This window comes from Muscardinus avellanarius, assembly GCF_963383645.1.
Source record: "Muscardinus avellanarius genome assembly, chromosome: 14".
Lineage (NCBI taxonomy): Eukaryota > Metazoa > Chordata > Mammalia > Rodentia > Gliridae > Muscardinus > Muscardinus avellanarius.
Genome location: NC_137800.1, coordinates 31,105,342 through 31,120,049, shown reverse-complemented (window position 1 = coordinate 31,120,049; position 14,708 = coordinate 31,105,342).

Genomic DNA, 14,708 nt, shown 5'->3' with positions numbered 1-14,708 from the left:
AATATGGCATTTTTACTGTTAATTAAAATTATAATTTCTTGTTTTATTGATACTCATCTCTGAAGTTGTTTGTTTGTTTGTTTTTGGTGGTACTGGGGTTCCTGGAAGCCCTTCTACCTCCAGGCTACACTTCCAGACCTATTTTATACTTTTTTATATTTGTAAACAGGGTCTCTTAAGCCAGTGCGGCTGGCTTCGAACCTGCGCCATCCTCCTGTCTCCACCTCTCAAGTGTGGGGATTTGAAGTTTTTAGATTATATTTAAACTAGAAAATAGTCTATCATAAATTTTTAATAATTTTCTGAGTTTTTGTGAGTATTTTTGCATGGCTAAATATATGGTTACATAAATAAGATGTATAGGTTGCTTACTAATAAGTTTGGTTTGCTTGCTTGTATAATACAAAATTTACTACTCATTTCTTCAGTGATATTAATTATATCAGTACAAGTCCTTGCCATAATTTGGTTCTTATGTATTAATTTTTTTCACAAACCAAAAAGGACGCTAAACTCAACGACAATAAGCTTTTCTTATGTTTTTCTTGTGTATTTAGCAATTTTGTGTTACCTTTTTTAATCCTGTTATAAGTTTATATTTGGGACAGGGTCTCCCTATTTTAAGTCTGGTCTTAAACTTATCATCCTACTGTCTCAGACTACCAGTACCCGAAACTATAGGTATAAACCACCATGCCAAACATGCTTATAGTCAATTAATTACATTTAAATATATTCTAAGTGCTGATCTTATAGCTGTGGCTACAATTTTGAACAGCATTAGTAGAGAATAATTCCATTGTTACAGAAAGGTCTTTTGGACAACATGACAGGCAGGTGTTTTTGTTTGCAATGATAATAAACAATTTATATTATTCTTTTCAGAAAGACAACTGAAGTTCAGAGAAAATAAACAACATATATGCTCAAAACATTAGTAATTGATGATCTAAAAACTTTAACTCAGTTCTCTTTGATTTTTAATACACTTTTATAGGTGTGTTTTAATTATACATCATAATGAGGTTCAGAATGATAGAAACATACATTCACTCAGTACCTGATGTTTCCCTCCATGACCCATCTGCTTTCTCCCCTCCCTGTACATATTTTTGAGATTGGTATATGTACTAGCATTATTTTCTCCTCCGTACTTCCTCTGCCTTCTCCATTTTACTGAGCAGAATAGATTGGAGTAAAGAAACCTAAATGTCAGGAAGGGCTGATGGAAGTTCCTGCCCCCAAGCATATCAGCACAGCTACCATTAGCACAACTTGTCCCCAGAACATTTGGGTTTGTTTTTTTCTAGATTCCTTGTTTTACATTAGATTCTCTGAATTGCATTTAAAGTGTTTATTAGTTTGCATGTTTTTCAGTTGGCTTCATCTCATGAATCAGGTTGTGGGTTTCTCCATTACTTCTTATCTCTCTCAAAGATTTAGCAACTGTGCCTGTCAGTATATTTATATATCATATCATCTATTGAGACAATCAATCTCAATGGTCTGCCTAAACCTAACCCTTTTATGTCTATACCATCATTGCCCTTTTCTACTCATGCGGACTAAAACAGTGTTCCCCTAAAATGATATGCTCAAATCCTAATCTTCAGTACTTATGAAAGTGACCTTACTTGGAAAAGAGATATTTGCCGTTGCAAATAAATTACTAATGTGAAGCGGAGCTCATCTTGGATTTAGAAAGAGCATTAAATGCCATGACCTGTGTTCTAATAAATGTAAGAAGGAGATTTGACACAGCAACAGGGGAGGAGACACAGAAGAGAGAAACAAAAGAAAATACTGCAGAGGCCGAAGAAGCCAAGGAGCAACAGGGATCCAGGAGACAGTCACAGACTGATGCCACCTCAGGGTTTCCAGAAAGAATCAGATTGCCACACCTTGATGTGGGACTTCTGACTTCTAAGACTGTAAGAGAATAGATTTCTGCTCTTCTAAGCCACCCTGTTTGTGTAATTTGTTGCTGCTGCCTGAGCAAACTAATAAAGCCATCATCTCTGCCCGGGCTCTTCTTCTGTGCTTTGATCTCCTAGAAAGCAGTTATTTTCCTCCCACATCTCCCGAAGATGCAATCAAGAATTTCTGGTGATTAACTTCCCAATTACAAAAACAAGGAAGTGAAGTCTGAGTGAACACCTGAGGAAAAATGTCAAAATTACCTGAATGTTAGGTTATAGGAAAATGACTTGGCCTTTAAAATTAGGCTGACTGGCAGGATGCTAGAGCAATACTGCTTAGTTTTGAATGTTCTGAATGAGCTCTGTGGTAAAAGAAACCTAAAAAGATGGAATGACTTAAGATGTGTAAATGTGTATAGGTGATCCAACAGTGCCATAAATGGAACCAGTGCTACTGAGGAATGAAGAGAGGCCTTATTTAACATGATGTATACATAATAAATAAATTAATATTCTGCATTATGATGAGAAAAAGACACAAAATATAAAAACTTAAGACTTTTTATTTTATATCACCAAGTCAAGTTATTTTAAAAATTCTTACCTTGTAGGTCTCTAGCAGCTTGGAAAACTGATTTTAATAAGTTTCCTACTATAATGCTTTTAACAGTCATTTTCATTCGATATATACCCCATATTTAAAAAAAAAACTCTCACAGACTCCAACATTATGTTTTTTGTTTGTAATTTTTTGTACTGCAGAATGAACCCGTGGGTATTCTATCTCTAAGCTATACTCCTGTCTTATTTATTTATTTATTTATTTATTTATTTTATTTATTTTTGAAAAAAAAAAGTCGGGCTAAGTTGCTGAGGGTCTCACTACGTTGCCGAGGCTGATCTTGCATCTCTGAACCACCTGTCTCATCCTCCCAAGTACTGGGATTGCAGGTATACGGCACTATGCCCAGATAGATTGTTCTTTAATTCATACTCAAATCTCTACTTCTCTTAAAATGCAGCTGGTTTCGTCCAGAGGTCTAGTGGCCAGCAAAATTTGTTTTTCTCATGATCAAATTAACCTAGGTGCTCATTATCAATGACAATGTGGGTGATCATGATAAAGGACAGGATGCTGCCCATGAAAGCCAGAAGAAGAGGAGTAATCTCAACATGCAAGGTAAAACTTATATGCCCCGTCCATCTTGTGCCTCATTAAAATGTATAATTACAATTAACCAACAAAAAATTAAATACAATAGAATAAAGTGTTCAAAAGAACATCTGTCTTCTGGCAATGTACAGAAGGTTTGGTCAGGCAGTTGTGGACATTATAAGTCAACTAAGCTCCTGGCCAACAGACACAACTTCTACTTATAGAGGACTTAGATGCTTAAATAGTAAAGCCAATATATTGCTTGAAACATATATTGATATATAAGCAATTTCAGTGTAGCACACGATTTTATTTCAGGGAAGATGAAGAATAAAATGCATTCAACTTTAGGAAAGGAAGCCAAGGGATTAAAGATTTAAAAAAATTCTGTAATTTTGAAAGCACTGTTTGTCTTGTGCTGGGAAAAAAACAAAAACAAAAACAAAGAATTTAAGTATGTTTAGAAAAAAGTTCCAAAGGCATTTAAGCCTTAATCATTTAATTTACAAAATAATCTGTTAACATTTGTGTTTGCCTTTCTGTAAAGTGAGGTTTGTAAAACAGTGGACGACTCATAGGAAATGAGCTTTTATAATCAATTTAGTCTAATCTGAGTTTATGCCATCCTAGATTCTCTAGGTTTTACTTCTTAAAAACATAGGAAGGCCGGGCAGGGTGGTACACACTTGAAATTCCAGTACTAGAGAGGCTAAGACAGGAGAATTCCAGGTTCGTGGCCAGCCTTAGCACTTTAGAGAGGTCCTTTGAGACTTACTGAGCCACTGTTTCAAATTAGAAAATAAAATAGGGCTGAACATGCAGTTCAGAAGTAGAAATGTCCCTGGGTTCAATCCGTAGTAATGCCAAATAAACAAACAAAAAACCTGCCTGCATGTTTGTTTGTATGACTTTGAATCTCATTATGATAGATAATTACAATGCACCAGTAAATGTGGGGAAATAAAGAGATCATATATTCAATTCAAAAAGTACTGGAAAAAGAAGAGCAGAGGCGGGCGTGGTGGCGCACACTTGTAATCCCTGCGCTTGGGAGGCACAGGCAGGAGGATCGTGCTGATTCAAAGCCAGCCGCGCTGGCTTAAGAGACCCTGTTTCCAAATTTAAAAAATATATAAAAAATAGGTTTGGGAGTGTAGCCCAGAGGTAGAAGGGCTTCCAGGAGCCCCAGTACCACAAAAAAAAAAAAAAAAAAAGAAGAGCAGAATATCTGACAAATATTAAGCACAAGTTACGAATGCCTAGAATCCTTCACAAAATACCAGGCCACTCTTACCTGAGACTTCTACCATGCACACTGGGAGCTGCCCACTGCTTGCTGACTCTATAAGAGAATAGCAGACAATCAGAATTATTACACCTTGTTTGATAAGAAATTTGTCTGCTGCTGAAGTTGTATCTTAGACTTTCTACTCTGCATTGGATTTATCTTTATACAACTAATTTAAACATATACTTTTAAAAAGCAAAAAAAAAAGAGCCGGGTGTGTGGCGAATGCTTGTAATCCCCACGCTTGGGAGGCAGAAACAGGAGGATCACTCAGGTTTGAAGCCAACCTCGCTGGTTTAAGAGACCCTGTTTCCAAAAATAAAAAAAGTATAAAATAGGCCTGGGAGTGTATCCCGGAGGTAGAAGGGCTTCCAGGAACCCCAGTACCACCAAATAAATAAATAAATAAATAAATAAATAAATAGTTAAAAAGCAAAAAAAAAATCCTTAAAAGTGAGAAAAACCTTTAAAAAGCAAAGCTTTAAGAGAGACACAAAAATTTCAAAGACTTGGAAGCAGAGAAGCACTGAAAATAGCAAATTTATTTTTGAGAATCTGACCTTACAAATTGCATTCAGGTAGGGCACCAAAGTTCCTGGAATTAGGGCAATAAAAAAGAAGTCTAAACTGTAAGTTCATTCGTGTACTATGTGTATTTAAATTTTATTTAATTTAGGGAAGCATCCAAATTAAGAAAATGTTTTTATCCTCCCCACCCCTCAGAAAATAAAGTAATTTGGAACAAACATTTTTTTGCAAGTTAATATTTTAACTCTATTTTCTCTTATATTAAAAGTTGCAAACACTGTGGTGAGTTTCAAAGACCTTTAATGTCTAAAAGACATTTATTTTGCCATTGCTCTTGCTTAGGAGCTTGGCTGCATATGAAATGCAAGAATGAAAATCCCCTGCACAAAGAATTTGATGATGTTGCTTCCTTTGTTTCTAGTTTCTAGCATTTCCTTAGGAATATATTATTCTTCCCAATTTTTCTTAAGCAACAAAATGGTGACACATATTTAATTATATGTAGACTTACATACATTAGACGTTTACTGAAATACTAGTTTACAATGTGCCTTGATAAAAAAAATCTACAAATTTGTATAAGAATCAATACACGTGTTTACACACAGACATACACACACCTATTATTTCCATAGTGAAAATAAGATGAAATACCTTAGAGAAATAATTATAGATAGACATGGCACTATGTCAGCAAGGAAATTCTTTACTCAAGAAAAACTAAGTGAATGTTAGCTTGTACATTATTTTTTTCTTCAGTCTAAATAATCGGCTCTGTTATAAAATATTACTGCAAGAAAACTGAACAGCAAAAAAATCCTCACAGCTCTACAACTTGCCATCAAGTAAGTTAATGCTGAGAATTCATGGAAATATATAGTTTTTATTACTGTACACTATATTTTTTCCAAAATCAGAAGTAGAGCTACAATGATAAATGATCAGGTTTGACAATGGTCTCCATCTGTTAGAAATTCTTTAGTCTATATCTTAAAAAATTGATAGTGAGATGCTAATAACTCACCCCAGATCACAAACTTTGCATGAAGGTCAAAGCTCAGATTATCATAGCACTCAGTGTTATTTCTATGATATTAAAATATCAAAAAAAATTTAGTAACAATCACTTAAGAGCCAACTACAACAGTTTGGAGGTCCCAATTATTGATGAAAATTCTTATGAAAGGTATCACATTATGTTACTTTTGTTAAAAAACAAACTTATCCAATACCCTGTGATGTAGCAATTTTTCTTTTGAGAATTTATCCTAAATAAATAATTTTAAGTTTCAACAAAGACATGAACACCAATAAAATTGTTCATTTAGCTTCCTTTCTAACATGAAATTGGTATTTGGGATATATTACCATAAGAGACTAGTAAATAACTTCTACCAAATTTGTACAATAAAATGACATGCAGCCAGGAAAATGATATGTGATGAGATAGCTTTCGATTTTTAAAAATTTTATGCAAAATTCCATGAAAATATATTATAACAAAGATACATTGAATATATATGATATAATCATACATTTATATTTATCTTATACAACTGCATATTTTGGATTGTCTTTTTTAAATTTTAGTCTGTATCTCAATATGCTATTACATTTAAGAATGACTTCAGATATCATAAGAATAATGTGAAAAATAATATAAGGAATGTGACTTAATCATATTTCTATAATGGAATACCAACCAGTAGTTACAGAGGAGGAACTAGTCTTAAGTGTATAGGTAAAAATATCTTAACATTGTGAAAATACAAGAGCAAATTATTAAAAGATAAACACAGTGAATACATGAAGAATTTTAAAAAGTGACTTCTTAATCTTAAAATCTTACCTAACAATTAAATTTTAATTTGATTATATTTTTCATTTTGAATTTTGGTGCTGTGAGGGTAAACAGTTAAAAGCCCCAATAAAAGTCAATTGCCATTTAGTACCCTTTCATTCTTGATCAGGTTATTTCTCTCAACTTTTCCTTTTCTCTATTCCCTCAGTAATTTTGTCTTTCTCATTTTCATGCTACTTTGATGAAAAGGCAGTGTTAAACAAAACAAGAAAGCATTCTTCTAGAAGTTCCATGTTTTGTCATTGTATTCTTTGAAGGAAAAGTTCTTATTGGTGACAGGAGGCTTCCCTCAGCTATTACAGATGAACAGGTCTCAGGAGTGGTTCAATTTTAGTGACTTTGGTCTTTGATTTGCAATATGTGACCATGCGCAGAGCAAATTAAATTTGGAGAAGATAACTCACACTAACATTCACAAGCAAATGAAAGGTGTAAACCAATATGCCGATTTACTAACTTCGAATAAAATGTTAACAGTCTAGAGCCTGGATTGTACAGAAATAACCAAGCACCTGCCTTCCCTAAAGAAAACATACAAGAGTTAATACATTGAACACTTCCTTGGGAACATAGTCTATTCTTTTCTGGTAGTTGTTCCTTTTGTGTAGATTTAGTTTCATATTGTAAACTGTCTTCCAAGTATATCATTTCCTGACCTTTTTATTTTTCAAAACCTTGAGATTTTTGAAATATGTTGCTATACTTTTATGCATAAGCACATTTTATTCTTGATTTCATATTAGCAAAGATATTTATCAAAATGTTGTGTGCATCATTTATATTTTAAACAAGAGTGAAATTTTTCTTATATTGTTCAAAGATGCAAAAATAATTTAAAATAAGACTGTTGCATACTATTAACTAGAATATCCGAAATAATGTAAATAGATATATCAGTCACGGTTCTTTAAATTATATTACATAACTAGCAAAACCCTTGTTCTTTAATGTTATTAACCCTGGATTTGCCAAACAAACTTAAAAATTGGTTTTCTATAATATAATTTGGGTTGTAAAAGGCCAGCCTAAAGAGAAAAAATGTTGCAAATATTTTGCAGTTTGATTTGAAAGATACTAATCACAAAGTGATTTAAATAAAAATAAAAATAAAATGTCTGAGCTCCAGAAATAGAAAAAGATAAAACTATCACTTAACTGAAGTTATAATTTAGATTTTTAAAAATCACATTGCCTAATATTTATAACAAATATAGTGGTAAATAGATGATTCTTTGTATGTACAATTAATACAAAAATTGATTTGAAGGTGAAATCTGTTTTAAAGGCACTTCATGTGTTGAACTTTTTTCTCTCAAAGTTTCATCGTTATCTGATTTCACTTGCAATGTTGGTAAATATGATCTTTTACATATATATATCAAACCATTTTCTAAAACAAACAAAATTGGAAATTATCAGTAGTGTATAAAATATGGGCTAAAATGAACAATTTTTAAAGTACTTAGAAACAACTCTATGCAATATTACTAGCATGATAATTTAGACATAAAGCTTGCCCAAATCAATAAGAGGACTTTGAAAATATAATACTATTATTAGCATTTTTCTTCACTGCATTTCAAGCCTATTTTTCTTTCAAAATTTATAATAGCAAATATTGAAATGTCTAATTTTATGCAATTTGGATTAGATCATCACACAAGCTTTTCATTTTCCTATAAATTAATTATATATATTCCATCCATTGAATTTTAGTTCTCTTCTTTTTCAAATTAAATTAATATTAACTTATTTACTGGCAAACTTTAATAAAAGCATAATTTTATTTAAAAATACCATTAATTTCTTAAATGTACAATAGATTCTAAACAATTACTGACTTACTATTTTTTGTATTAAAATTAATAAAATTTGAGTTTTAATCTTATACTTTCCAATTAAACTTTGGAGCAATAAATATCAAATTTGATTCATTAAAATAATTTTAGAAAATAATTTAAGACAATGAGAACAAATTGTTTTCCATCACAAAACAAATATTCTATAGCTCTTAATATCTTAAATTATCTTGCACCTAATTGATCTTAAAATAAAAATGTCAATGTACTAATTTTTATTTGATGATAAAAATAAAAGATAGGAAGATCTTAATACTTAAGGAGCACTTAATTTGACATTATGCTTTTAATACTTTTTTTCATGCTATGGTTGCTTTTAAAATCTAGGTAAATACCACTTTAGGAAAAAGTCTTAGGGATGGAAGGTAATTGGCATGTTTATTGTTAAAGTTATAACTACTTAACCTTTAAATCTATGTTCAACAAGATACCATTATCCTCTCAGGATATTCTATTCTACTGATAGTACACAGTAATTAACACAGAAAATTAAAACACACACACAAGGAAGAACATTTATCATTCTTAGTTGTCAAATTTGCTGAAATATGGTGTTGTTTATTTATTTGGGATGCTATTCATTCTGTATGTAATCACAATTTAAACCTAAGAATATTTATCTTCTAAAAACTAAAATTCATTTCTTAAAAACTACACCATCAACTTCTTAGATTAAGTAGGCTAGTCGAAATCAGTCCATGATTATTTCACTATAAAAGTGCTAAAATATATTTTTTAAAAAGGTAATGCAGACGAATCTTTTCAGCTTTAGTTAAGACTTAATGAGTAACAGATTAAGATATTGAATGAAAGAATACTACTAAGTATCAATGCAATCCATTGATGAATTGATATTTGAAATTATGATTAGTTCTCATTAAATGTGTCTAGATTTTGTGTAATGTTCAAATCAAGTTCATGTAGGAATCTGGTGATATGACCCAGAGAAGAAACGACCATGGTGTAAAGTGCCCTCCTAGCCTTTCTACCATTATTATATCAACAAGGCTGGCAAATTCATGCTTTCTGGTCTTAATACCTACAAGCACTAGTTTAGTGAGTCTTATAGAACCAGAGCAATGATTTTTTAAATGATTTTGCTTTCTTTCCCCTTTTTCTAAATCTGATGCTAGCATCAAAGACATCTGTCTCACAATAATGATAACCTTTATTACAAAAGCCTAATAAGCAAGTTCCTTAATATGCTGCACTTTGTTGATAAACACACTAGTAAAATAGTAGAGTCAGTATTTTAGGAGTAAATATGAAGTAATATCTATTGGAAGTTTTAACACCATTATTCAGTCCTTCAATTTCCCAAGAGGATTAAAGCTGCCTTTAATTTTGAGAAAAAATTGAGAATCGATCATATAATTCACAACATTTAAATATTCCTACTGGAAAGCTGAAAGTACTTACTTTGGGTACGGGGGTGTTTTGAAACAATCAAAATCTTAAAAATATACCTTTAAGTATATTATTTATACAACTGTTGTCTTCTAATATTAGTCGGTAAATTCTTCAATGATTTTTTTTTTTTTTACTTTTAATTATACTTAGCCATCCCTCGCAAAACTCCCACTCCTTGAAGGTAATGATTTAGAAAGATTTGCTTATTAAAATAACTTTGATTGTAATGAATCTAATATCTGATAATTTTTTCACTAATTTTAAATCAATGATCAAAAACAGATCATCTTTGTTAAGTAATAAGTTATGTGTATTAAATATGGAAGGTAATGTTCATCACGGTAAAGAAAGACCTATTTTACATATCCAGTGGTTTTAGTGCTTAGATCACATTATACATTTGTTATGTTGCACAGACAGATTATAACAAGTTTTATGGTAGTTAAATGGACAGTAGGGAAGTTTTCTAAATTATTTCATGGCCAAATATATCTCAAACCATATAATAGAACTAGAAATGCCTATACAGTCACCTAGAAGAAATTATCTGAAGATTTCAAGCTTCAAAAAATTTTAAAATAATCAATTATGTAAAATCTATATCTAAGTAACACATAAGCCAAATTGTACTTGAGTTATACATGTGTGTACATCATAAAATGCATTTGTTATAAAACATACTCATCATAAAACACACAAATATATGTGTGTGTATATATAACGCTATATTTTTAACAAAGGTTTATACAAGGAAGCATTGGTTAAAATGAAAGGAGGAACTTTATAAAGATATTTGTACCCAATAACGCATTAACACTTAGAGATTTAATTAAAGTAGTGCTCAAAGTTGGCAATATTGTTCAAAAAAATCTTGATATCCTCATCATTTCTGCTAAGATTTATAGTTCGGCACAATTTTAACTGCTATACTAATCCAATATAATTCTTATTTTTATATTCCAATCTTGTTATTATAGGAACTGCTTCAACTTTTTATTTTAACTAAAAGCTAATGGTATCTGCCCTCCCAAAAGAAAAGAAACACACCCAAATTTCAAATATATATGTATCGTCCATAAATTATATGTGCAAACCAGGATCAGTCATACATTACACTATAAGAGGCACCAAACAAGGCAGGTGACAAGTTAGAAATTAAAGGATGAAAGGTTTCATCTTTTGCTTGATCTTCACTGACTGATAAACTTATTTTATCTCTTAGACGATAACTTACTAGAGAAAAAAGATCATTGCTTCTTCATAATCTCTCAAACCCCTACATGCTTCTTTAAAGCTTAATTCAGTTCGAATATATTTGTCTAAACTCAATAACTATATGCTTTGGTGAAATAAAATTACCTAATATAGCTAAGACAGAATAAAGTTCCAAAGGAGATGGAATGAAAATAAAAATTATAACAAAAAAACTTCCACTGAAATAATGCAAAGAGCAAATACAAACGCCTGTCTTTTGCCCAGTTTCAACCATTATCATGAGGCCTCAGTTAAATACAGAAACTTTTTTTTAACAGCTACCCATTTTTAGTCACTATATTTTTCAAATGAGAATTTAAAGTAATGAAGAAATGATTTTCCAAAATTCTTCAATGCAATGCATTTGTACTGCCCAGTATCAAGAGTCTAATCCAAATCTACTATATATCTCTAGATATCTTTTTCTACCTATCTAATGTTCTCCCCTCTATAAATTTGAATTCAACTTCAACAGTGTTACAAGATTCTTCTAGTTAAATAAACTTAGCAAATTCAGTACTGTGGAGAGTACTGAGCAATTACCTTTTTAAAATTTCCAGATTTTATCTATTTATGTATGTATCATGGTTTTATCAAAATCAGATCAATTTTATCAATACTTAATTATATAGGGTTAACTGAAAAATATGAACAGTTCTCATTTACTTAGAGAATATGTATCCTATAATTAATTATAATAGTGTATCCACTTCTAATCTATATTCCTAAGTTAACTTTGCTGTTACTAGCTTGTTTTTCAATTGCCAATAAGAATGATCAGATTGAAAGTCTTAAATATGTTTAATAGTAAGAAGAAATTAGTATATGTCTGATTTTCATGACATAAAACTTCCAGAATCTTACTTTGAAACTCTTTTGTTCTTGCCTGTGTGAAAGGGTGTAAATTTAGAATGGGATAAATTTAGAAAACTCCATAATCATTTCATCTATGTGGCAACAGGCAGTATAAAATCAGTTCCTTCAGAAATCTATTTATACTATTGTATATTACTTAAAGTTTTGAGCTTTCCTGGATATTAAGTGAAGATAAAGGAAATACAGTTTCGTGCATGCACAATTAAGTACTTTCTATAGGCATTATCTGACAATTTAGGAAGCAGTCACATATATTTTATTAACATATGCACTCAATGGAAAGCATGTTTAATTCAAATGATTACTGGTACTACATTTTTCAAAGGCATCTTGTCTGTCCCTATGTTCCTTAAAACATTTTATGTATAACTATAACTCTTTAATTGCTAAATAATGACATTAAAATAACATCTCACTGGATCCTTCCAGACTAGGTCGGCTCAGTTCTGTGCCACAAGAGCCTATTTAAAACACAATGAAAAGAGAAAGAAACTGGAGATTAGTAGACCAAGAATCAGCTCTTTCCTGAAACCACAACACAACCCTGATATGGCTCAAGCCTTTTCTACATTGTCTGTAAAATGGGCATCCCTCTTTTTCTGTTATCTTTAAAGCTATTTTGTCAAATACATGTCTGCAGATAAGGTTGTTAAATGTTTGTAGAAAGTCAGGTAATATCACATTATTATTGTTTTCCTTAATATCAACACAGAGATACAAAGAGTAGAGTAGCTGTGAAAGTTTTTGCCTTTCCTTCTGAAGACAGGATTAATGTGCTCAGGCTATACCAGCTCTATGTTTCTTGTAACTCTTGGGAAGGAGGAACATCAACTCCCCAAATTTACTAAAATGTTCTGTTAACTTTTCTCAAGTCCTTTAAGATATAAGTATACCTACCTCATTTAAATTTGCAAAACAAACTCAGTTGCATCCACGCTACTAAAGTATCCAAAACTGATATGGTTCCCTCACTCTCTCATACAACTTTGTGTAGTCATCCCAACCCTAGCCCAGCGGTCAGTCTTGCATTGTGGCAAGAATGCATTTTCCCCATGATGCTGGAAATCACCACAAACTATAACCATGGGACCAAGTATATTTGACGTGAACAAATCATATTGTGCACTGGTTTGTACAAGAAAGTCTTTGGATATACTTTATGAAAGAATAAAGAGCTTAAGTATTTGAATTTTCTACAGATACACCCCAATCATATTTCAATTGCCATGACATTTTTCAGAGATACCAGAAAATCTAGTGTCTAGTGAGGCGCATATACATTTTTTGCATCATTGTGATTATATCGGGATAAATGAGTATTCTATCAGTTCTAGTACAGTTTTCTACTGCTCCATCTGCTGGATAAGCTTACATCTTCTGCTCCAAGTGGTTACCTCTAAAAAGTAACATGAACTAATTCAGCAGGTGGCTTCAAAAGGCTCCTGCAGCATGCTGCTGGAGAAACTTATAATGACTTTTACATTTTTGTTTCCCTAAGAGTTACTACTTCATTGAAAAAGAGAGAGAAAAAGAAAGAAAGAGAAAGAAAAAAAGAACCCTTAATAGGCAGGGAAGACACATTTCACAGTAGGTGGTATATCAACAAACAGGAAGGGACTGGGCTATTCATGCTTCCACTGTATTGATTTTGACAGCGTTTATCTGAGAGGCTCTAGGGTCATTCATCTCACCTGGAAATGAAAATCCTATAAAAAAAACTTTTAAAGAGATTTTTTTTTTTACACATGCATGTCAGTAAGCACATAAATATCACAAAATATCACAAAAGGAAATCACGGCTGACTCTCAGCACGATTTACCAAGTGAAGGGGAGCCCTTAGCTTTTTCCAGGAGCATCTTTCCAGGCAGCCCCGGAGTCACGCTCTCCAATGATGTAGCCCCATTTTCCTCCTTCTCCCAGTCACTGATGGGACAAAGTGCAGCTGCGGCCACTGGTCAGGCCGCTGTCACCACTGCCACCTCTGCCGCTGGCTGCTTCCAAACCTCAGTAGCTGCTGCTGCAAAGAAAGGGTTACTCCTCTCCAAGAGTCAAGTGGCCGCAAACTTCCCTGCTTAACATGTACCTTTTTTTTCCCCTGAAAACTTGTATGTCCTTCGGTGCAGAAGGACCAAGGAAAACCATTACAAGCATCACAAGAAGCATCATAATAAAAAGGACACGCCAGGAAGGTAAGACCGGGAGTTATTCAGAAACGCAATTTTAATCCAGAGGGGAACCTGCGCTTCCAGCAGACCCCCCCCCCCTTTCCCGCTTTCCCATCAGCAAATGGGGCCGGCTTCACCTGGGAGGGCGGCTGCCGCTACCACCCGCAGGTGCAAGGTAAACTTTGACAGATGATGACCGGTCCTGGAGGGCGAGGACCCCAGCGGCCCGACAGACGCGCAGGGCTGCTAAGGAGCCTGCAGGAAAGTGGCACGTACCTTTCCGCGGTGTCCAGCGGGAGCCGAGCGGCGGCGGGGGCGGCGGGGCGCGGGTCCAGCGCTGGCCGCGGGCTCCCTCCCGGGGCGAGCGCGGCCGCTGCGCCGGGCGCGGGGC